General features: G+C 43.7%; 1 long non-coding RNA gene across 3 annotated transcripts; it reads left to right on the top strand.

The window, feature by feature from the left end:
* The first annotated feature begins 981 nt into the window (after positions 1 to 981).
* LOC135983801 (uncharacterized) lies at positions 982 to 21309 on the top strand. Of its 3 annotated transcripts, XR_010601615.1 has the most exons (5): positions 1002 to 1126; positions 6197 to 6238; positions 7893 to 7991; positions 18305 to 18527; positions 21086 to 21309. It is a non-coding gene; the product is annotated as an uncharacterized LOC135983801 (long non-coding RNA). The 3 variants fall into 3 exon arrangements; XR_010601614.1 differs by lacking the exons at positions 1002 to 1126; positions 6197 to 6238 and adding an exon at positions 6249 to 6511; XR_010601616.1 differs by lacking the exons at positions 6197 to 6238; positions 7893 to 7991 and having other exon boundaries at positions 982 to 1126.
* Positions 21310 to 21826: the final 517 nt, after the last annotated feature.

Here is a 21826-nt window from a genome sequence, read left to right as displayed (position 1 = left end):
TACAATAAACGCAGGGAGGCAAATATCGCCTTGCAGAAATGTGCTTTAACCCCATTTCCTGATCGCACCGCTCCTGTAAACTAGAGCCCGGGTAGTGGCAGACCCACTAGAATGAATATGAAAGGAGAATAAAGGGGATAGAACGGATGAGATAAGGGGACTAGAAAGCTAGGGATATGCCATGTCTGTCTCCCCTGGAAGAACTGGAAACGGGAGGACTGAAATTGGAAGTCAGGACGAGAGAGAGAGAATGTGTGTGTGTATGTGTGTGTGTGTATTGTACGTTTATCAGAAGCAGCGTCTAATGACATCTATTTCTTGGGCACATAGCGGGATGATCTATCGATATGTCCTTTAACCACTACCATTTTCTCTTCGATTCCAAACATGGCTGGTTTCCAAAAGATCTTCCCAGTCAGGGTCCTGTGCTGAGAAAGAGCACCCCCAGATTGAGGAATGTTTAAAACTGGCATTTGTATTGGCAGCTCAAAGCGAGAGTCCATCCTACCTGTTCTGGCACTATTGAGCCGAGGGTGGTGGCTGGTAGCTTTAATTATTATTTTATTTATTATTATGGCCATCGGTCTCCAGACACAACAGTGCGCTTGTTTCAGGATAAACAATAATTAGTTTAAAGACTGTTTGCCTTTTCACCCCTTCCCTGAAATTATGAGACGTATCAGGAGTGAGCGGTAAAGCTGTGGGGGAAAGGGGTGGTGGAGGATGTTTAATGTTAACCCAGTTAAAGCCAAGGAAATAATTAACTCTATCCAAGAAAGAAAATGATTATTAAAAAAAAAGAGAGAGAGAGAGAGAGATTATGAAGCAGATCTTGCCCTCTATCAATACAATGTCAGGTCCTCACAGCAGAAGATTTAAAAGCCCAGGGGATTCCAGGTTAGGGTAGTAATGAGCTTAATTGAGGTTAATGCTTCCTGCACAGCTCCTTGATTATTAAATTAATATTATCACACACATGAATCATAATTAGAAGTTTAAATAATGCGCCAGGGGAATCCTCGGAGGATCTATTAAAACAGTTCTCTTCTTTCTCACCGATTCCCTTAGAGTTTCAAACCAGCCAGAGGGGGAGAGCCCGGCTGCCCTAGGGCCCTGTGGAATTGAGGTATGTTTATTCTGTTGCAAATTAAGAACGCTTCGGAGAGAGAAACATCTACTCACGACACGAGGCTTTTTGCTTCCGAAATGACACCCAGCGAGAGGTTCAAAGGCAGCTTACCTTGTTCCCTTCCAAGATTTAGTTCAGCAAATTCCTGTTTAACACCCCCCCCTTAGTTAATCTAGGCGCTTATCTGCCTATACCCTGGAGTATATATAAAATACTAATAAAGTGGCTTGTTCTCACTTATCTCGGGGAAAGATCTCATCTGCAGCTCTTATTTATACACCTAGTGAAAGCTGATCCCTTTTGCTCAGAGTCCGTTATAAACTCACCACCCCCACCCCCAACTAAAAAAAATGCCCGGGACTCTTTTGGGAGTCTTTAGAAGGGGAATGGAGGGCTGGCCAATTATAGAAATACTTTAGTGTTCTCCTTTATAGCCTCCTCCCCCGCTAGGCCTTTCTGTTGCGATCCTTTTACAAACGGACCCAAATAGGTGGGTTTCTCTAACAGCAACCCCTGCCTAACCTGTCTGTGTTGCATGAACTCTCCAGAGGGTTCCATTTCGCATTAGCAATGGGCATACTTGTAATATGTATGTGGTTTTCCTATAAAGGGAGGGAGGGGGTGTCCCAGCCATGCAGTGTCTGTTTCTATGGTTGGTATTACTACTTTTCCAGCGGACACCCCATGTGGGTATGAAGAAGAGGGTAAAACCAGCCCCTCCTTGTGTCCCTGTCTGTCCTTATCTCTTCCCCTCTATCCTGCAAGCCCTTTGTAAATACTGCACTCTGATTTCCTAAGCCTAGACAATAATCAGGTTGGAGAAAGAGTGTGTGTGTGCAGAGGGGAGCCAACCCCCCTCCCATGGGGAGGTGTAGCAGAAAATTAGACCGTTGGTTTGATTATTTATTTATTTATTTATTTGCACGTGGGTTGAAATTGACATCTGTTCCTCTGTAGGGGGCCTGGGGACACAACGTTAACTTTGGGGTTAGAACCGGGAGAAGATTCTCTGGCATAGGTATGAACGTGGGAAGCTGGGGAAGGAAAGAAAGAAAGAAAGGGGGGGGGGAAGCTAAGGACAGAAAGGGGGTGGTGGCAAAAAAATCAACCTTAAAACAGCCCTACTCTCCTCCTGGGATTCAGAGACTGTGGACAAAAGGGGAATGGGAATAAATAAAAGAGAAATCCGATGGTTTGCACATAAGCATCTCTCTCTCTCTCTTTCGTTCTCTCTCTATTTATTTTCCTCTCTGTTGCTGAAACATATTGAAGGGGTAGAAAAAGGAAACATTAAGATCAACTGTGAGCCCTGCCGACGGTTTAACGATTTCAAATGAGCTCTGACTCTGGTGAAAATCTGACAATTACCCATCAGGATGGCAGATGATGGTTAAAATTACCAGAAATCAATATTCTCACCGGGTGTCCCAGCCTGATAAGAGAGACCAAGACAATGTTGACTATTAAAGTCGACAGCTTGAGATATTACACTATTAGTTATGCTATTTTTAATAATCTATAATATTTGGGCTATAATTAATTAATTATACGGGTCAGATAATATCTGGGGCTGGAATGAGGTCTGAAGGGTCTATTAAGGTTGGTAATGAGAAAGGAGAAATCTAATCTAAGGACGAGGAGCCGTGAAGGAACAAATATACAACAGACTTCAGATAGCGAGGGAGAGAGAGAGAGAAGGGATATAGCAGACCCAGTACACACACCTCTGCTTTCATCTCAGAGTCTCATCGCAAGAACATCTCCACTTCTCCTTTTCATGCTCATGCCCCTTTATTTGCACGGAGATGTTACACCCCCAAGTAGTTATTTTAATGTAAAAATGATTAAACGTGTACTAATGGATTAAATAACATTTAAAAAATAAGCCTCACGAGAGTTCCTATGGAAGGGGAAATATGGTGGGAAATCTCTAGCCCAGCGGTTCTCAAACTGTGGGGTCACCGGGGCTGATTTGGACTTGTTGGGGCCTGAGCCCCACCACCCCGGGCGAAGCCCGAGGGCTTCAGCCTTTAGCAGCTGGGTTCAGGTTACAGACCCCCTGCCTGGTGATGAAACCCTGGGGCTTTGGCTCCCCCTCCCCAGGGTAGCAGGGCTCAGGCTTTGGTCCCCTCTCCTGGGGTTGTGCAGTAATTTTTGTTGTCAGAAGGAGGTCCCGGTGCAATGAAATTTGAGAACCCTGCTCTAGCCACTGGTGGAGGCCAGCCCCTCTCTCTGGATGCTGCTAAACCACCCTTGACAAGTAAGACTTTTAATATTTTCCCTGGCACCTAAAGAGCATTTGAAATGCCTTTGGCATGTCCCAGATTGTACCAAGTGGCATCTGTTCCCTAATAGATGTGTGTGTATAGTGTATGTATGTATAGCTATACATATATAATGTATATGTGTTGTGTGTACCCCCACATAAAATGGCTTTATTTCCCTCTTTTCAAATTAACTTTATCAGACTGCAAGAATTATAAACCATCTCTTTTCTTAGTGTTATTAACCACAGGTGTGACACACAGGACTACACCTATTTTACAGTAATTATAGCCACACAAAGAGTGTTTTTATTATAATCCTTATTCCAGGGGGGTATTATTTGTCATATTAGTTCCACCCTAATTAGTTACAGGCTGAAGAAGGTGGGTGTGTCGAACAACTTCCCTGTCATACAAGATAATGAAGGAACTAAATTTTCCTGTTCTGCTTAGATTAGACAGGGAATTTTCTTTCTAACTAGGCCTATCTCTACTTTTCTGAACCAACTTTAATAATAAGATACCCCTTGTCCATGTCTCCTGAAAACTGCAGGAGTGACAAGAAACATCCTGAGATATCTCAGATTCTTCTTCTTAAACGGAATGTGGTAGGGTCTTATGGGTAACTGTTCCTCCATTTCTAAAGCCCTTGGTGGTGGTGTCTCACAAGGCTCAGTACTCTCCCCTGTATTATTCCACATCTATACAAAGTTAGTGGGAGAGCTGGTGAGGCAACATGGATAGAAATGCCAACAGTATGCCGATGACACCCAACTCTACATCTTTTTTGCATCAAATGTTAATACATCATCTCCCAGCTTTTTCAGTGCCTAACTATAACCAGTACCTGAACAAAGAGCAGCGGGTTAAAGCTGAACTCGGGCAAAGTTGAGGCGATGCTGATGGGAAGAAGGAAGTGCTTAAAGAACTTGACTCCTCTCTAACATCCCCTAGAATTGAAGGGATCTGCCCTCAGATAGTTCAGCTGGTCCATGGCTTTGGAGTCCTTTTGGTCTGCTCAATGCTATTGGCAAATAGCCATTGAGGCAAAAAACCAACCAAACCAAAAAAGCCAATTTCCATCAGCCAGAATATTGCACTGCCATCCTATCAGAAACAGATTTGGCCACAATGATCTACATACTCATGACCTTGATCATTGCAACTCATTATATCTAAAACGCTCCAACTAGTTCAAAGTACAACTGCCCATCTGACTACTACATAGGTCACCTGGAGCACGCCACTGCATTGACTCCCTATTGAACAGAGAGTCCTGATACTCAAGACTCTCCAGGGATCTGATTCTAGCCACCTGATAATTTGCCTCTACTGCCTCAAGCTTGACTCTCCCAACAGCTACATGCCACTGTAGCAATGAAACTGTTGACCAGTAGGAGGAAGCTCATGAGGATGGGAGGCAGAACTTTTACAGGCACTGGATTTAGACTACGGAAGCCCCCATAGTACAAGATAGAAATAACCCTGGATGTCACCAGTTTCAGAACTAACTGCAAAACTCATTTCTTCAGCTTAATGCTCCTTCATTAACTGGTTCATACCGAACACCTCTCACATCCCAAGCAAACAAAAGCCTATGGACTAATCAAGCGAGGTAGGAAGAGAGAGCAAGAGATTCTTCTTCTTCTTTCTCTTTTTAAATACTTGGAAGGTGCACAGATGTCTATGGTGTCTGCAGCTTTTTAAGTACCTAGATAGAGAGGCTTTTCCACTGAGCAACCAGGTACATTAATAAATATAAAGATTCTTCTCAAATATGCTAGTGTCCAGAAAGATGCAATTAATTCAGGGTAAATTCGCTCCTGTGTTGAAAACCAGCACAAAGATGTTGAACGTCTCCAAAATAGGGTGTCAGTGAGACTAAAGTGGTGCATAAGCCAAGAGTAGTCTCTGCAGCTGGTTGACTTGCACCCATAGCAAATAACTAATAAATCTTTTATTTTATTCCAGGAAATTACACTTCACCCATCTCCACAGAAGCTGAGCTCTTATGGCACAGAATATTACGAAATACTAATTTTTTTATGCTGTTGTAATGAACAGGAAATTTAAGCTTATGACTCAATGAATTTTGGATATCATGAAAAACACACGAATCTTTAACGCAAACTGAAGGGGGAGAAAGCCACGCAAGGCAGACAGATTCTTCATGTGCTGTATATATTTTTCTGCCTGCTAAAATCTCTGCTCTTGTCTACTATGGCAGCATCAGTGATGTTAAAATTACCCTTCAAAGGCGTCCTCCTGTGGCTTTATAAAATGCTGAGGCCAAATTTGACCTTGGTTACACTTATGCAGACTCCTGAGGAAAAAAAATCCCTTGACGCTTGGGCTTTACTCCACTGGGCAACAGAAATGTAAGGCACATTAGTGATGGGTGAGACAAAAGTGTATTCTTTACTTGTAATAGAAAAGGCAGCTCTGCAAATGCATATTTGGCTGTGGGAAGTGATAGGGAATGCTGCCCCAGCAGGGTGAGACATACAATTCCTTTTCACCTTGTGCATTTCACGCCAGTCATGAATCCCTTATCTGATGCTGTATGTAAGAGGGTGGCACATATATATGGGTTTCCTATGTATGGATACCACCTGTTCAGTTTTTATCTGTTCAATTCAGAATGTTCATGCTAGCCTTTGCTCTAGAATGACTAGAAAGGGAAGGTGCCATGTATTACAGCAAAAACTGACAGTGAAATTCAAAGAGGCTGCCAAGCCTGTGGCTATAATGTATTCCTATGTCTGTCTAGCTGTTGTTGTTTTTGTATGGTTTTGTACTGCAGTAATGCCTAGGAGCCCTCACCCTGGACTAGGATCCCATTGTGGTAGGCACTGTACAAATACCGAACCCAGCAGTCTGTATGCTCCACAATCTTCTGTTCATGTTGTCACTGGGTGACTGGCCCATTTAAGGGAAGATGGGGTTTAACACCACCTGTGATTAATCAGCTGTTTCTCAGCTGAGGCTGTGGGTCTCCACGATTGCCTACCTCTTTATAAAGGCCAGTAGGCGCTCAGCTGAGCTGGAGGGGAAGTAATTTAGTGATTAGGGGATTTTGAGGTATATGGTCTGGGGGTATAAGAACTACAGTAAGCAGGTAGGTTCCGATAGGCATTCCAGGGCTGGGAATGGACCTGGAAGAGTACTGGCTGGGGGAGGTGAGGGAATAGTTCTGGGAACTGTAGGTTAGGCTGAGCAGTGGAACTATTTTCTGCCTGTCTCAGTTTCTGTTTAACCAGCTTATACCCTGAGGGGAGAGTGAAACAGCCTCTGCCATGGCTTATTGTCCTTTCTGGGTTAGTGAAACAACCCAGTTCCCTACAGAAGTCATCATGGCTTCCTGGTCCTCAGGGAACAGATGATTGATTTTCATATACAGGAACAACCCAATTTTTGGGCCCCTATTGGAAGCAACCTTAAAAAGCCCCTTGCTCTTCTGCGACATGCAGCTGCTCTGCAGGCACAAAATGGCTGCTATGCATGTATCCTATAGGAATAAGTTTCTTTAGAGGCTGCCAGGACCTTATCCCACTCCAACATGCTGCCTTATTGGGTCCCACAGGTAGTGGTTGTGTTAGGGCTAGGGAGAGAGGTGCAGTAGAAGTGGGTCAGCCATGGGAACTCAGTGCAGCATGTGGAGTAGCAGCTGTTCTACTGTAGCTTGCTGGATCACTGGTGGCCAAACTCTGCCCTGAATTTCAATTGTATACCACCCCCCGCCCCGACTTCAGAATCTGGCTCAGAAGTGCCGTGCAGTGACCTGCTCCTGGAGGCACACAAGAAAACTGACCATGTATCTAGGGCAGAATTTGGGACTATTCTAAGATACTTGTCACGCTGAGAGAGCAGTTGAGTGGAAGTGTGTGCACCTCTTTAGAGGCAACTTAGATATGGTGCTTCTGGGCCCAGTTCTCAGCAAGTGGGCTGCTCCTCCAGATACAGAAGTAGGCTGTGCACCCTCTCATACAGTCTTGGTGCATTACAAAGCACGCCAGGCTGCACATAAGGTGCAATAGATGAGGAAAAGGTGTTTGTAGCAGGGTACTGGTGCAAAAGCAGCCAATTAATCCCTGCCCAGCCAGCTCCAATCAGGGGAAACAGATTGAGGCTGATGGAAAAGGCCTGATGCTGGCCTGAGGATTGACAACACCTGCTGGTCTGACAAACCAAGGGCTATAAAGGCTGGGAGTGTGCCAGAAGGCATCCAGGGAAAAGTCAGTCAGGGTGGGAACTGGAGGTCTCTTAGCTGAAGGCTGATTCTACCTGTAAAGGTGTTGACTAATTCTGTAAAGCTTCTATATAGGTAGATACCGGTGGTGGGATAACCTGAAGTAAATAAAGACATAGGCACAACACTGAAGCCTCTCTGAGCCTTATTGGGGGGGTAGCAAAGTGGGTTGTGAACCCTGTTAGTGGTGTGTGGGTGGTGGTGGTGGTGTTGTGTGTTTGTTTTTTTTGTTTTTTGTTTTTTTTGACAGAGCCCCAGGCTGCTTGTCCACATTCCATACCAGATTCAAGGAGAGTGCAGAAGTTGAAGGAAGGCCAGCAAAGTACTTCAAGCCCTGATGTGGAGTAAGGTACATTCACTAGCATGTAGGCTTCAGGGAAGCCTGTCCACTCTAGAGGCAATAGGGGGGAAAAGCAGCCTGGAAGCTGCACCTGCAGCTGAACAGAAGAAAACCAAGCCCAAAGGTAGCAATTTGTACTCTTCATGTGGCAGAGGGCACAGCACGCTGCGAGTCACTGTAGAGCTCAGAATACATGCACTGGGGCTAATATCTGAAATGGAAGGATACATGCGACAATTGTCTCTAGTCTGAAGTCTTTATGTACCACAAGCAGGGTGAAATACCTTCACTGCAAGGCAGAGGTGAAGGGTATTTAACCAGAATGATAGTCATACAAAGGAGATATCAGGACTTTTCTCAGGCTCCCACACGTCATTTAATAGGTATGCAGACAAAAATGAACTGTGAAAACATACCAAACTAGGACCCCCACTCCAGTAAGGTACTGGGTTGGCACAAATGCATCAGTGGCTTGCACATAGGCATGCTATCTAGCCATAGTTCATTGCTTAGCTGTCCTGTCCTGACTCTAGTAAGATATAAGGGGGAGGGCTAGCTCAGTGGTTTGAGCATTGGCCTGCTAACCCAGGGTTGTGAGTTCAATCCTTGAGGGGGCCACTTAGGGATCTGGGGCAAAATCAGTACTTGCTCCTGCTAGTGAAGGCAGGGGGCTGGACTTCATGACCCTTCCAGTTCTAGGAGATATGATATCTCCATTAATATAAATTTTAAATTTATAAGACATACTAGCCTTACTGGTGTCATTTATTGGCACATGCCATAGATGGGATAGTCCTTCCAGAGTGATACCCTGAACTGCTGTCTTTCCCAAAAGACTGGTTATGAGCTGTGGCAGTGCATGTCCTGTCTACTATACCACCACTTGATTGGGGAAGGCCCAAGCTCCTACTGGTTACGTGTCACATACATGTGGAATTTGTGGGATATGACTGGCCACTAAGAGTAGGGGAGGTCTATTGTCACTACAAATCCAGTTCACCAGAGGGTTTTCTGTAGCAACACGTGCAGTTAGCACCTCAGAACATCAGGTTTTTCCACTGGATCTAGTTTGCTCAAACATGGTTTGGCTGGCCAGGTGGCTTGCCTTGTAGGCAACATTTCTGAATGGCTGTTGGGGTGTTTTGTGCATAGGGAATAGCTTCCTCTCAAAGCACCACCACCTGTTGGAGGCATAGCTGGTATGCTGCTCTATGACTTGTTAATGAGCATGGTGCTTCATCCTGTTTCAATGTTCACTAACCATGGGACTGTCCTTCCTCCTAGCTTGCATACTCTAATGTATCCATGCATTTCAGGACTTCCATTCCAGTCTATTAGGTGCACAGCATCACCGCCAGTGGTTGCTACCACCATGGCTTTGACTTTTGAAGACGCTAGTTAATGTATGAAGCCAAAACAGTTTAATATTTACAATGGTTTGATAAAGGGAAGGTTAACAACATTGACATAACTTAGTGCTTGTGATGGGTTAGAGCACGGCTCAGTCTCTTAGCTTGTGTTGCGACTCCAAATGCTAAGAGCTGGGGCAGTGGGGGGATGAGCTCCAAGTTTTTCAGTTCAGTAGCACTCCAGGGTGCCAAAAATCTATCCTTATTAGATGAATTGTTTTCTTGGAATAATTGGGGTGAATTAAATGAAGACTACCATGTTCCTGATTTGCCCTTATTGACAGACTGTTCTGGGCTGGCCCTATTAACAAGGTGCTGAGTTACAGCAAATTCTTTCAAGGTATTCATGAACCTGACCAACTTTCTCCACCCTGAAAACTTCAGGTGGCGGTGGTGGTGCCCTACTTCTGTTCTCACTCTGGCCCAATGATTGTTCCACTGTGGGTAAATATTTAAATAGTTATTTGATGAGAGAGAGAGAGAAGGACTTTGTAGTCCACTGGTCAGGTCAACAACCTGGGAGGTGGGAGACCAAGGGCATAGTCTCCCTTATCCAGCCACTCTTTATTGATCCAGATTGGAACAGCTTCAAGAGGAGAGAGTGAGGAAGCCCCACAGAAGAATATCCCATAGCTCAGTGGATAGAGCACTCTGAGAGGAGGGAGACCCCTGTTTCATGGATTCCAACATGGAAAGTGACTGCTATGATCACACAGGCCATAGACCTTCCCCACAATAATTCCCCATATCTTTTTTGGAAAAACATCTGCTCTTGATTTAAAAATGGTCAGTGATGGCGAATCTGCCATGACCCTGGATAAACTGTTCCAGTGGGTAATTACTCTCACTGTTTAAAAATGTTCTCCTCCTTTCCAGTCTGAATTCATCTTGCTTCAACTTTCAGCCGCTGGATCTTGTTATACCTTTCTCTGCTAGATTGAAGAGGCTGTTATTAAATATTTGTTCCCCATGTAGTTACTAATAGACTATAATCAAGTAATCCCTTAACATTCTCTTTGTTAAGCTAAATAGACTGAGTTTCTTGAGTCTCACTTTAAAGCCTTCCCCCTCCTTTTTTTTTTTTTTTTTTTTTTTTAAAGCATTCTCATGGCTCTTCTTTGAACCCTCTCCAATTGTTCAATATTCTTCATGAAATATGGACACCAGAAGTGGACACAGTATTCTAGCAGTAGTTGCACCAGTCATCAAAAATAGAGGAAAATAACTTCCCTACTCAAGGTTCCCCTGTTTATGTATCTAAGGATCTCATTAGCTCATTGGGCCACAGTGTCATGGGCCAGTGTCACTGGGCGCTCATGGTCATCTGATTATCCACCACAGCCATCCTGGAAGTGTGGCCTGCATTCTTTGTTCCTAGATGTATACACTTAAATTTAGCCATATTAAAACAATTGTTCGCTTGTGCTCTGAATCAGTGACCTGTCCTCTCCATTATTTACCACTTTCCCCAATTTTTGGGTTATCCACAAACATTATCAGGGATGACTGTTTTTCTTCCAGGCCATTGATAAAAATGTTAAACAGCATAGGGCCAAGGACCAATCCCCGTGGCACCCCTCTTAGAAACACACTTGTTCAACAATGATCCCCATTTGCAATTACATTTTAAGACCTACCAATCCACTTTTAATCCATTTAATATGTGCCATTTTACTTTTATATCATTCTAGGGTGGTTGTTGTTGTTGTTTTTTTTAAATTAAAATGTGTGGTACCAAGTCAAATGCTTTACAGAAGTCTAAGTATATTGCATCAACACTCTAACTAGATAAATTCATGGAGGATAGGTCCATCAATGGTGATTAGCCAAGATGGACAGGGATGATGTCCCTAACCTCTGTTTGCCAGTAGCTGGGAATGGGCGACGGGATGGATCACTTGATGATTACCTGTTCTGTTCATTCCCTTGGGGGCACCTGGCATTGGCCACTGTTGGAAGACAGGCTACTGGGCTAGATGGACCTTTGGTCTGACCCAGTATGGCCACTCTTATGTTCTTTATCATCCAAACTTGTAATCTCATTTAAAAAAAACATTAATTTAGACAGGGTCTATAAACCACTTTGATTGACATTAATTATATTACCCTCTTTTAATTCTTTATTAATCAAGATCCATATTAGCTGCTCCATTATCTTTCCCAGGATCCATGTCAGACTGATAGGCCTATAATTACCCAGGTCATCCTATTTACCCCATGTAAATCTTAGCACAATGTTAGTTTCAGAAGAATGGAAGAAAGCTTCCCCAGTACTCCAAGATTTATTGAAAGTAAACATTAATGGTGTAGTGAGCTCCTCACCCAGCTCTCTTAAAACTCTTGGATACAAACTATCTGGACCTACTGATTTAAAAATTTCTAACTTTAGTAGTGGCTGTCTTTCCATGCGACTAGTATCTCAGGAGGATGATGTTATATGATATGACTACATCATCCATTTTTCCCAAATACAGAAAGGAAATATTTATTTTGAACATTCCTGCCTCTTCTTCATTTTTATTGTTAATTCTACCATTTTCATCTAGTAATGGACCAACACTATTGTCAGGATTCCTTTCCCCCCCCTTTATATACTTTAAAAATTCCTTATTGTCCTTGGCTTTGCTAGATGGACATTTCTCCTTATGTTCCTTTGCTTACCGTATCAATCTTCTACAATTCCTAACTTTGGATTTATAGTCACTACTTTCAGCTTCCCATTTCTTCCATTTGCTACATATTATTCAATTTTTGAGAGCTTGTGACAGACCATCAGGGTCCAGACACCCCAAGGGGAGAATAGCAAAATAAGCAATTGAATAAACTGGTTGTAGACACTATTACCGTGTATAAAAATGTCAAGTAATGTCTTTTATGAAAGCTTGTAATGTCGTGAACTTGGTCATTAGGACCATGTTATATAGCAGGGGTGGGCAAACTTTTTGGCCCGAGGGCCATATTGGGGTTGCAAAACTGTATGGAGGGCTGGGTAAAGGAGGCTGTGCCTCCCCAAACGACCTGCCCCCCTCCCACTTCCTGACTGCTCCCCTCAGAACTCCTGACCCATCCAACCCCCCCCCGCTCCTTGTCCCCTGACCGCCCCCTCCCGGGACCCCCTGCTCCCATCCCCTGACTGCTCTGACCCCTATCCACACCCCCGCCCCCTGACAGGACCCCCGGGATTCCCATGCTTATCCAATCCCCCACCCGTTCCCTGACCACCCCCCAGAACCTCCACCCCATCCAACCACTCCATGTCCCCTGACTGCCCCCTGGGACACCCTGCCCCTTATCCAACTCCCCGGCCTGGCCCCCTTACCATGCTGCTCAGAGCAGCATGTCTGGCAGCCGTGCCACCCGGCCGGAGCCAGACACGCTGCCATGCTGCTCAGCAGGAGGGTGCAACCCTGCCACCCAGAGCACTGCCTATGCAGCGGCGTGGCTGCAGGGAAGGGGGGACACCGGGGGCTAGCCTCCAGGGCTGGGAGTTCAAGGGTCGGGTAGGACGGTGATGTGGGCCGTAGTTTGCCCACCTTGGTTATATACGGTGTGTGTGTGTGTGTGTGTGTGTGTGAGAAATAGTAACTGTAACTTTAGTGAAACTACAGCATTGCCTCACCACACTGCTGTGAGGTGGTCAGGCAGGGAGCATACATCTCAGGCCAGGTGTTCACATCAAACTGGCTCCAAGCACCTTTCATTGTCCAGCCAAAGTTAATGGGAAAACATTGAAACAACTTGAAAATGAAAAGAAAACCACAGTCTGGAAACCCCACCCCTGTTCTGTGTAACCATGAATTACCATAGTCTGAAAAAACCCAGTAAACCCCGTTGAAAGGGAAGATATTTGAAATGAAGGACATCAAGAAACTGAGGCCTAGCATCTAAGTAGGGTGCAGTCCATGAAGCACTGGATCTCCTCTAGTACAGAGGGCATGCTGGGAAACCATTCAGAGGTGATGGATAACTTGTATTAGAAAAGGGAATTCGGCTAATATAGAAGTGTAAAGCCTGAGATTGCATCTTTGTTTATTTTCTGTATAACTTATTTGCTTTTCCTTTCTAGTTCGTCTTTGAATCTGATTTTTCTATTAAACTTTTTGTTCATTTTTACCTCAAGCGGGCCAATGTTGTGCGAACTCTGTGCTGAAGTGAACTCCTGATCAAGGGCAGTTTTCACGCCTGTGAAGATGACAAACCAGAGGGGAACAGTCAGTGTCTAGTAGTTAAGAACTTGGGACCAGATGGGATTGTTGAGATCACCCTTCAAGAAGTGATTGGTAGATAGAAGCCTGTAAGCTGGCTACTAGTGTCAGCACTGAGCCATAACAGCATAGCATTAAGACACCCAAAGTTACAAGGCAGGTAGAGACAGAGCCCCCCCCCCTTATTGGTTTGGGTGATCCCCAAAACATTGCATAGCTGCCTTCATTTCCTCCTTTAAATCACTACAGATTTCTGCCTTGATTGTGGCTTTTTGGGCATTTGGGAATTGTTTAAGAGCACTTTACTAACTATCATTCACATTTTTTCTGATAAAACTCTTCCTCCAAGATGCTTTGTCTCATAACATCAGCCTTGTGAAATTGGCCTAATTGAAGCACCAAGTATATGGATTCCTGGTCTGCACTTTATTTTGCAGGCACATTATAGATGTGGGGATTGCTTGTATCTAGGCTACCATTAACTTTTAGTTCTTTGATCAATTCCTCTTCATTTGTCAAGACAAGATCTAATATAGAATTCCCCTATGCTGGCTGCAACAACTGTTGAGTTAGGAAACTTCACCTAGAATTTTTAAAAATTCTAGATGTTTTAGTACTGACAGCATGAGACCTCCAGCAGCAGGAGCGCCGCCAGCTTTTCTGCCACCCTAGGCGGCGGAAGGTCCTGCCCCGAAATGCCGCCCCCCACAGAGGAGGTGGAAGGTCCCGCTGCCGAAATACTGCTGCGGTCGCCACCCCCAAAATTGTAGTGCCCTAGGCGACTGCTTAGGTCACTTAATGGGTTGCGCCGGCCCTGTCCAGCAGGGCACTCAAGTCCTCCATGAGAATGCAGCTTTTTTCCTACACATTATAGAGAGGTGTGTAAGGAGCCAGTCATCCTGTTCCCTACTGTGATATGGGAGTCTGTAGCAGACACCAACTAATTCCCCATCTTGTGCTTTATCTGTTAAAACATTGATCCATAAGCATTCAAGATCATTTTCTTCTGAGTTATCAGTGACTTGGAAACAGGTAATACCATTTTTGACAGAGTGCCACTCCCCCTCCCCTCTTACCCATTTGATCCTCCCTAAATAGGTTTTAATCATTAGAAGGTTTAAAAAAAAAAAAAAACACCAGTCACAGGACTCATCCCACCAGGCTTCAATAATACTAACTAGATTGAATGAGCAATTCCAGTTCCTCTTGTTTGTTATCTAGGCTCCTAGTATTGCTGTTCATTTTGTTCTTATCTTGATGCGGTGCTAAATGAGGGCTCATATCTTCCCTTTCCTCACCCTCCACTTTTGTTATTAGTTTAACACCCTTGTGACTACTTGAGCCAGCCTGTCCCTGAGGAGAGTGGTCCCCATTTCTGCTGAGGTGGAGGTCAGCCAGACTATATAGCTCCCTGTCGCTATGAAAGTTGGATCTATTTTCTACAAACCAAAACCCTACACCATTTACTGAATTAGTGGTTCACTTTCAGAATCTTTTGCCTTTTATTCCTGGGAAAGGAAGGCTCTCAGACAAGATCACTTGGGTATTCTTCAGCACACTTCTGACTTTCTCTGCAGTGATCTATTATGTGCAAGATTTCCCTCAGTGTCATTAGTGATATGAACAACCACCAGTGGATCCACATCTGTCAACTTCCGAAGCTTATCCAATCTCTGATTGACATCTCATGCCTGGGCTCTGGGAAGGCAACACACTATGGGGTTGTCCTGTTGTCCCTTGCAGAATGTTCTTGTGCTTCTGCTGAACACAAAAGAAGGATCAACTGTCTTCCTTGGCTGGTTGGGGGACTTTGTGGGTAAGCTTCCCCATGCGCCCTCCCCCCCTCCAGCAGAGCGGGGAATTGAAGCTGGGTTTCCCATATTCCAGGTCCGTACTCTAACCACTGGGCTAAAAGTTATAAGGTGGGCACCCTCTCTTCCTCCTTTGGCCCTTTTGTGTGGGATGAGGCAGGTGCCTAACTAATTCCTGCAGGATGCCAGGAGAGGGGTTCCCATTCATTGATTGCTAAGCAGAGATCGGCACTTCCCTGCAGCTGGGACTTGGGTGCCTATATCTGTGAGAAGGGCAGCGCTTAGAACACACCTCTGTTGTCAGCATCTCTCACTGGCTAGCATAGGCAGCTTCATAGCCAATGTGCTGGCTTTTGTGGATCACATTCTAAGGTGCCATCTCTCCCCATTCACTGTATAGGGAGCCTAGGTGCCTACCTCAGGGCTTTGTGGCTCAGTGTTGTTCCTGTGATTTTTTTTCTTGGCACCTGAAAGTTAGGCTCCATGATGCTCAGCATTGCAACACTGACATCCCTTTGTGGATCTGGGTCTTTGTCCCACTTTCTTGTGCCTTCTATGGCCATTTACAGTTGGGCAAAGTGAGTCACATGCTACAAAATCAGAACTGTAGCATTCTACAACCACATTTACTGACCTAACCCTAAATTAAATTAAATTAATGGAGATATCCTATCTCCTAGAACTGGAAGGGACCTTGAAAGGTCATCAAGTCCAGCCCCCTGCCTTCACTAGCAGGACCAAGTACTGTTTTTGCCCCAGATCCCTAAGTGGCCCCCTCAAGGATTGAACTCACAACCCTGGGTTTAGCAGACCAATGCTCAAACCACTGAGCTATCCCTCCCCCCTGATGTCTTTCACCCTGTGCAATCATTTATGAGGGGAATCCGGTCTATGATCTCTATAATGGGTCACACCAAAGCCCCAACACTTCTTAATTTGGGGGTCTGAAATCCAGATCCAAACTCTGGGGTGTTGAGACTAATTTTATTTTAGCTGTAAAGTCAAGCTGGGAATTCTCATCTGGACTCTGGGTTTTGGGCCATGCTTACTTATACGAAACTTCAGTTTCTTATGATTGCTGGTGGAAATAGTTGTTTAAGTTCAGAATCATTTAATTAGCAATCTTCAGGGCATCTCTCAAGCAGAGTGACTGCTGCAACTAGTCCACAAGGTCCATACTACAGAGTATTTCCAGGGAAATTTATTGGGTGACTTGACCTGCTACCGCTGCTGAGACTACTCTACAGAGGGAAAGGGCTCCTCAGCTAAGAAAATAGGAGAAGGAAAATGAGATGCTAAAAGCTGTGTGGTAATAGCAAGTCTTTGTACTGAATTCCCATTGAAGTCACTGGAGCTCTTGTGTGTGAGAGAGGAAAGGAGCGCAGAAAGGGGCATGGCCCTTAATGAACAATATAATTATTTAGTTCAAATACCACTTTTTAGATGGTGTTCCTGTGTGGATGAAAATCTTGGACTTTTCAGAGGCATCAGAGGACCTCTTTTGTAGAGATGTGTAATGCGATGGAAGATGTTAGCATGAAGGGATTTTACTATTCAATACCTTTGATTTCATAGCTGTGGAAAACTAGCAATTCATTAGGGACAGGTTCGTGGGATACAGGAGTGGGAAGACATAGAGACTGATGAAAGTAACAAGGACTCCAATTTTGTTCCATCAGTTCCTGGCTGTAAGATAAATGAGTTCTTAGAGGATTATTATTTATCACCCTTTGTAATAAAACAATGGCTCAGTATTGATGTCAAGATCCCAAACTGCTCTGCGAGTCACAACCATCATCTTAATTGCAAGTATAAAAATAAAAGTAAAACAAAACATGGCCTAGATAATACTTAATCCTGCCATGGTGATCTCTTGAGGTCCCTTCCAGTCTTGTGATTCTATGATACCTTAAACCCCCTGTAACTGTGCTGTTTTATTTCTCTTTGAAGAAAATATCCTGTACCAGACAGATCTCTGGGCAAATCTGGAACTCTAGGCTTAGTTTTAATTTAGTTCTTGTTCAGCCAAAGCTCCCACTAGCTTGAGGGATGCTTGCTGCTCTTTCACTCCCATTACCGGCAGGAGTAAGGGGAGGATGATTTGGGTTAGGAAGGGTCTTCAATCTCCTCCGCTGTGAGTATGACTGAAGTTGGAAAAGGGCAGTGATACCTCTGAGGAAAGTAACAGTATTGTAGAAGAAAACTCAGTTCCCACATAGACCCTGTCATTTAGTGTTTCCAGGGCTCAAACACCAGACTCTACTAGGAAGCAGAGTCTGGTGTTTGAGCCCTGGAAACACTAGGAAGCAGAGCAGTTGTATTGGCTCAATGGAGAGTGCACAGGATTGGAAATCAGTAAACCTGGGTTCTAATCTTGATTCTGCTGCTGACATGCTGTGTGACTATAAACAAATCCCTTCTCTGTGCCTTTGTTTCCCCTTGGTCTATTTTGTTGACATAGACTGTAAATTTACAGTGCCTCTCTCACTGGGGCTCCAGTCTCTGCTGGGGTCTCTACTCTAGGCACGTCTAGAATATAAATAAATTTAAAAAATCACCTGGTGTGGCGAAGGAGGAGTCTGCAGTCATTGTGCAAGCTTCGGTTATTTTATTGCTGAATCAATACTTGATCTCTTTAGGGAGGACGGCCCTGTGCTTGTATCACTGTATACTACTACTTTTCACTCCTATTGTGAGTTCTGTCTGATGATCACGAAGACCCAGATCAGTTGAAATAGATGGAAGTTAGGAGCCTAAATACATTGGCCCAGATTGCTCAAAAGTTCTTTTCAAACATTAGATACAGTTAATGGGAGCTCTACAGTGACGCTACATAGACAGAGACTTAATCTTCACAACAGCCCTGTGACCTAAATATTACCACCCCTATTTTACAGATGCACAGAGTCTCTTCCCTGAGGTTACCCAGGAAGTCTCTGCCAGACCAAACCAAAACTCCTGAGTGTGAGGCCTTATCTGCTATTATTGATGATGGAAATTTGATTGGGAAATATCACAAGGCATGGATGAAAGCTGAAATCGTATTGGTCAAGGTGTTATCCAGTCACAGGCTGTGTAAAAATCACGTGTATAAACTTGGAACCTCTTCAGCCAATCCAGGTAAACTATAATTATTGTAACATAACACTGAAGAATTCTGTAGCCCCTCATCCTCAAAACACTCAGCAAACCTTCGGACAAAAACACTTGTCCGTACCACGTTCCCTACTATAATTCAATGTCTTCTCCTTTGTGTCGCTGCACTGTTTTAAAATTGGATTGTAAATTCCTCAGGGTAAGGACTTTCTCTTTCCAGTGTCTGCAAAGTGCCATGAACACCTACAGGTACTAAAGAACAATAATAATAATAATAATAAATAAATGGCTCCAATCATCTCTCAATTAATGGTCCCTTCTGTTTTTTGGGGATCAGATTTAGAACTGGTCTGCATGGGAGGTGAGGGAGCCCCAGTCCCTTAAAATTAATACCACTGAAGGTGTAAATAGTGAAACTGTTCTTGGCAGATTCAACGTTCATTCTGACCCTTTGTGCATATGTATTATAATTCAGTCTTTAATATATGATTGCATGTTGGAAGCTTTCCATACAAACTCCAAGACATGTATGTGCCTTACTGTGTAACTACATTAACTAATTACTGTAACCCCTTCCTCCTTTGCAATCTGCTTCTGACGCACTCTTGTATCTTATGAACTTAGATTGTGCACAATTTGAGGTAGTGGCCATGACTTCATGTTAATGTGAAATGTCCAGCTGCCTTCTGGGCGTGCAGAAATAGTTCACTTCTAATGGCCGCAGATTATAATCCTCCTGGTGTCGGTGGGATTACACAAGGCTGGAAATCCGCTCTGAAGCTGACTTGTTTAAATGCATTTTGGCAACTTGGCAGCACTTAAATAATTTACAAAAGTCTTTTCATTTATTTGATTTATTTTGGGAGACTGAAGGGCTGTTGTTCATACACACAAAGGGCCTGATTTAAAGCCTATTGCAACTGATGGGAGTCTTGACTTCAAAGGGTTTTGGCTAAAGACCAAAGACGGTTCTAATTGCATCTTCATTTCACTTTTAAAAGAATCAATTGCTTTAAAGCTGATGACACATGTATCTTTAGTAGACTGACCCAGTTATCTGTCTGGGTTCACTGCAAACACCCTTGTGTTGCCAAACACAATCCAATTGATGGATGTTTGGTCATTTTCTTTGCACGATCATTTGCCCAGCAGTCAATACTGAGGTTTCTTAAACTATTGACCAGCTAGCTATTGGATGAGGTGGGGTCACGTGACCTCATGACCCAAAATACTGTAGGAAAAGTGGTAAAGATATGAAATCAATAACTTCATTGACACAAATATCTGAGGTGACAGGTTCTTCAGAAGGATTAACTGAAGAGGGCTGTTGAGAATGGGCCAAATCCTGCATGATTGGCTCATGGGATTAAAGGGAACACATGCATGAATGGGGGGAACAAGAATTGGCCCAGTAGCTGAATGTGTTGGGCTTTCTCAATTAGAGGGAACACTCTGGTTAATACATGGCATGGGGCTAGAAGGCCAGGATGGATCAGATAGGCAATCCCACAAGGTCAGCCTATAAAGCATCCTTACAAGTGAAGGGGGATATGCAGGTGGGGTGTGAACTTTAGATGGAAGAAATATACTGGAGCTAAGTGCAAATGAGGTCCTCCTCTTCTTAGATCTGAAGAGGCAGGAGCTGTTTGCAGGGTGAGTACCTTTTTTCCATGGTGCTCTGGTATCCTTCTCTCAGTTTGTTTGAGCTGTGCTGCTACTGGCAGTCCCTGTGGCTTTTCATTAGCAGCTGCATAGCAGGATCTGCAAGGAGTTAATAGAGGCCTAAGGTATATTAGCTGGTGCTGGTTCATCTTCAGTGCCTGAGCCTGAAATGTACTGGGCAGCTGTATCACCTGTTGACTTCAATAGGATGAGTTGTGGGTGCTCAGTCACGGGCAGGGTCAGCCCGTGCATCCCCGTCTCTGTGCTGGCCTTTAATCTTTCTTTTGGCAGTGTCTGCATCTGTGCGCAAGGCTGGAGGAACAATAGTAAAACCATATATTGTGCATAAGTACACGTTATATTTATGAATTAGTCTGTTAGCCTTCCAGGTTTTATGGCCGTATTTAAATAATTAGCAGAGGCTCATCATCGTTACCACATACTGAGTGACTTAGGCTTTGCCAGAACTGGGTTTTGCTTCTTGTCATTTGCTGACTTTTTCCCACTGAGTGAAAAAACAACTGTTGAGGTGGCTCCAAGCTTTTTTTTTTTTTTTTAAAGCAGAACACTGTCATCGGCAATGTTAATATATAAAACCCTGCCCCTGTTGCCTGCAGAATCAGTGTAATAACAATGGTTTAATATCCGTTATTTTACTTTCATATACCTAACACTTCATTTGACTGTGAAGCAAAACTGAAAGTGTGTGTGTGTGTGAGTGAGCTCCAACAGCCATTTTATTACATTTACTAGAAATAAAATAAAGGTAAGGGAGGCTTGGCCACTGTTTTATTGTAGCAGTGAATTAACTTCTTTCATTTAAGTGTCTGTCACGTTAGTAGAAAAATACAGGCCACTCTGCACTGTGTACACTGGCAATAACTATCCTTTTTTTCATTTTAATATTCCTACCTTTTCAGAATCTCTGCTGGCAGGATGGTATGATCGGCATGGAAAGGGAAACCAGCATCATACAGCTGGCTTTGGCGCCGAATTTGGCACAACTATTTTGCTATTGCTTGGGTCAACTCACAGTGCAATCCCATTTCGATTTAATTGAAACAAGACCCCAAAAAAGGGCTTTAGCGCATGTTCTTTATTTAATGCTGCCATATTGTGTAAAACTTAATAGCAAATTAAATGACTCCCAAATCACTTTTCACTATCGAATTTGTGTTCTGTGAACTGAGATGAACTAACTACACTAACTTTGTTTGCATATTTTTTTTTAAAAGGTCAGACGTTTCTTTCTAAACTGCAGTGTTGAGATGGATCATAAAGCATGCCTAATAGATACATGTATCTCTTAACCAGCTTAATTAAGGAGGGAGGCAACTTTAAAATAGCTTTGTAAAATAGATATTCTGCTTGTCATAAATACAGTCCATATAAAATCCAAGCATCCACAACCCCCTATGATTTCTAGCTAGATCTAGAGTAGAGATGAGGCTGACACAGTGATGGAAATGATACAAAAATTAGAATAGAATAAAGAAATCCTACTCTGGATTCTGACTCCCCCAAAGTATGGTATGTGTGTTTAGTGTTCAGATGCAGCATTTCTGTATCAATCTCATCTGTAGTGTCTGTGCATTTTAAATATTATTTGGGCAGACTCCATCACCCTTATTCAAATAGAGTAGTACCTTATTCTGTGAAAA

The sequence above is a fragment of the Chrysemys picta genome, chromosome 5 (assembly GCF_011386835.1).
Source record: "Chrysemys picta bellii isolate R12L10 chromosome 5, ASM1138683v2, whole genome shotgun sequence".
In the NCBI taxonomy this organism is placed as follows: domain Eukaryota; kingdom Metazoa; phylum Chordata; order Testudines; family Emydidae; genus Chrysemys; species Chrysemys picta.
The sequence above is the reverse complement of the archived record's forward strand: the minus strand, read 5'-3'. Positions and strand labels throughout refer to the sequence as shown.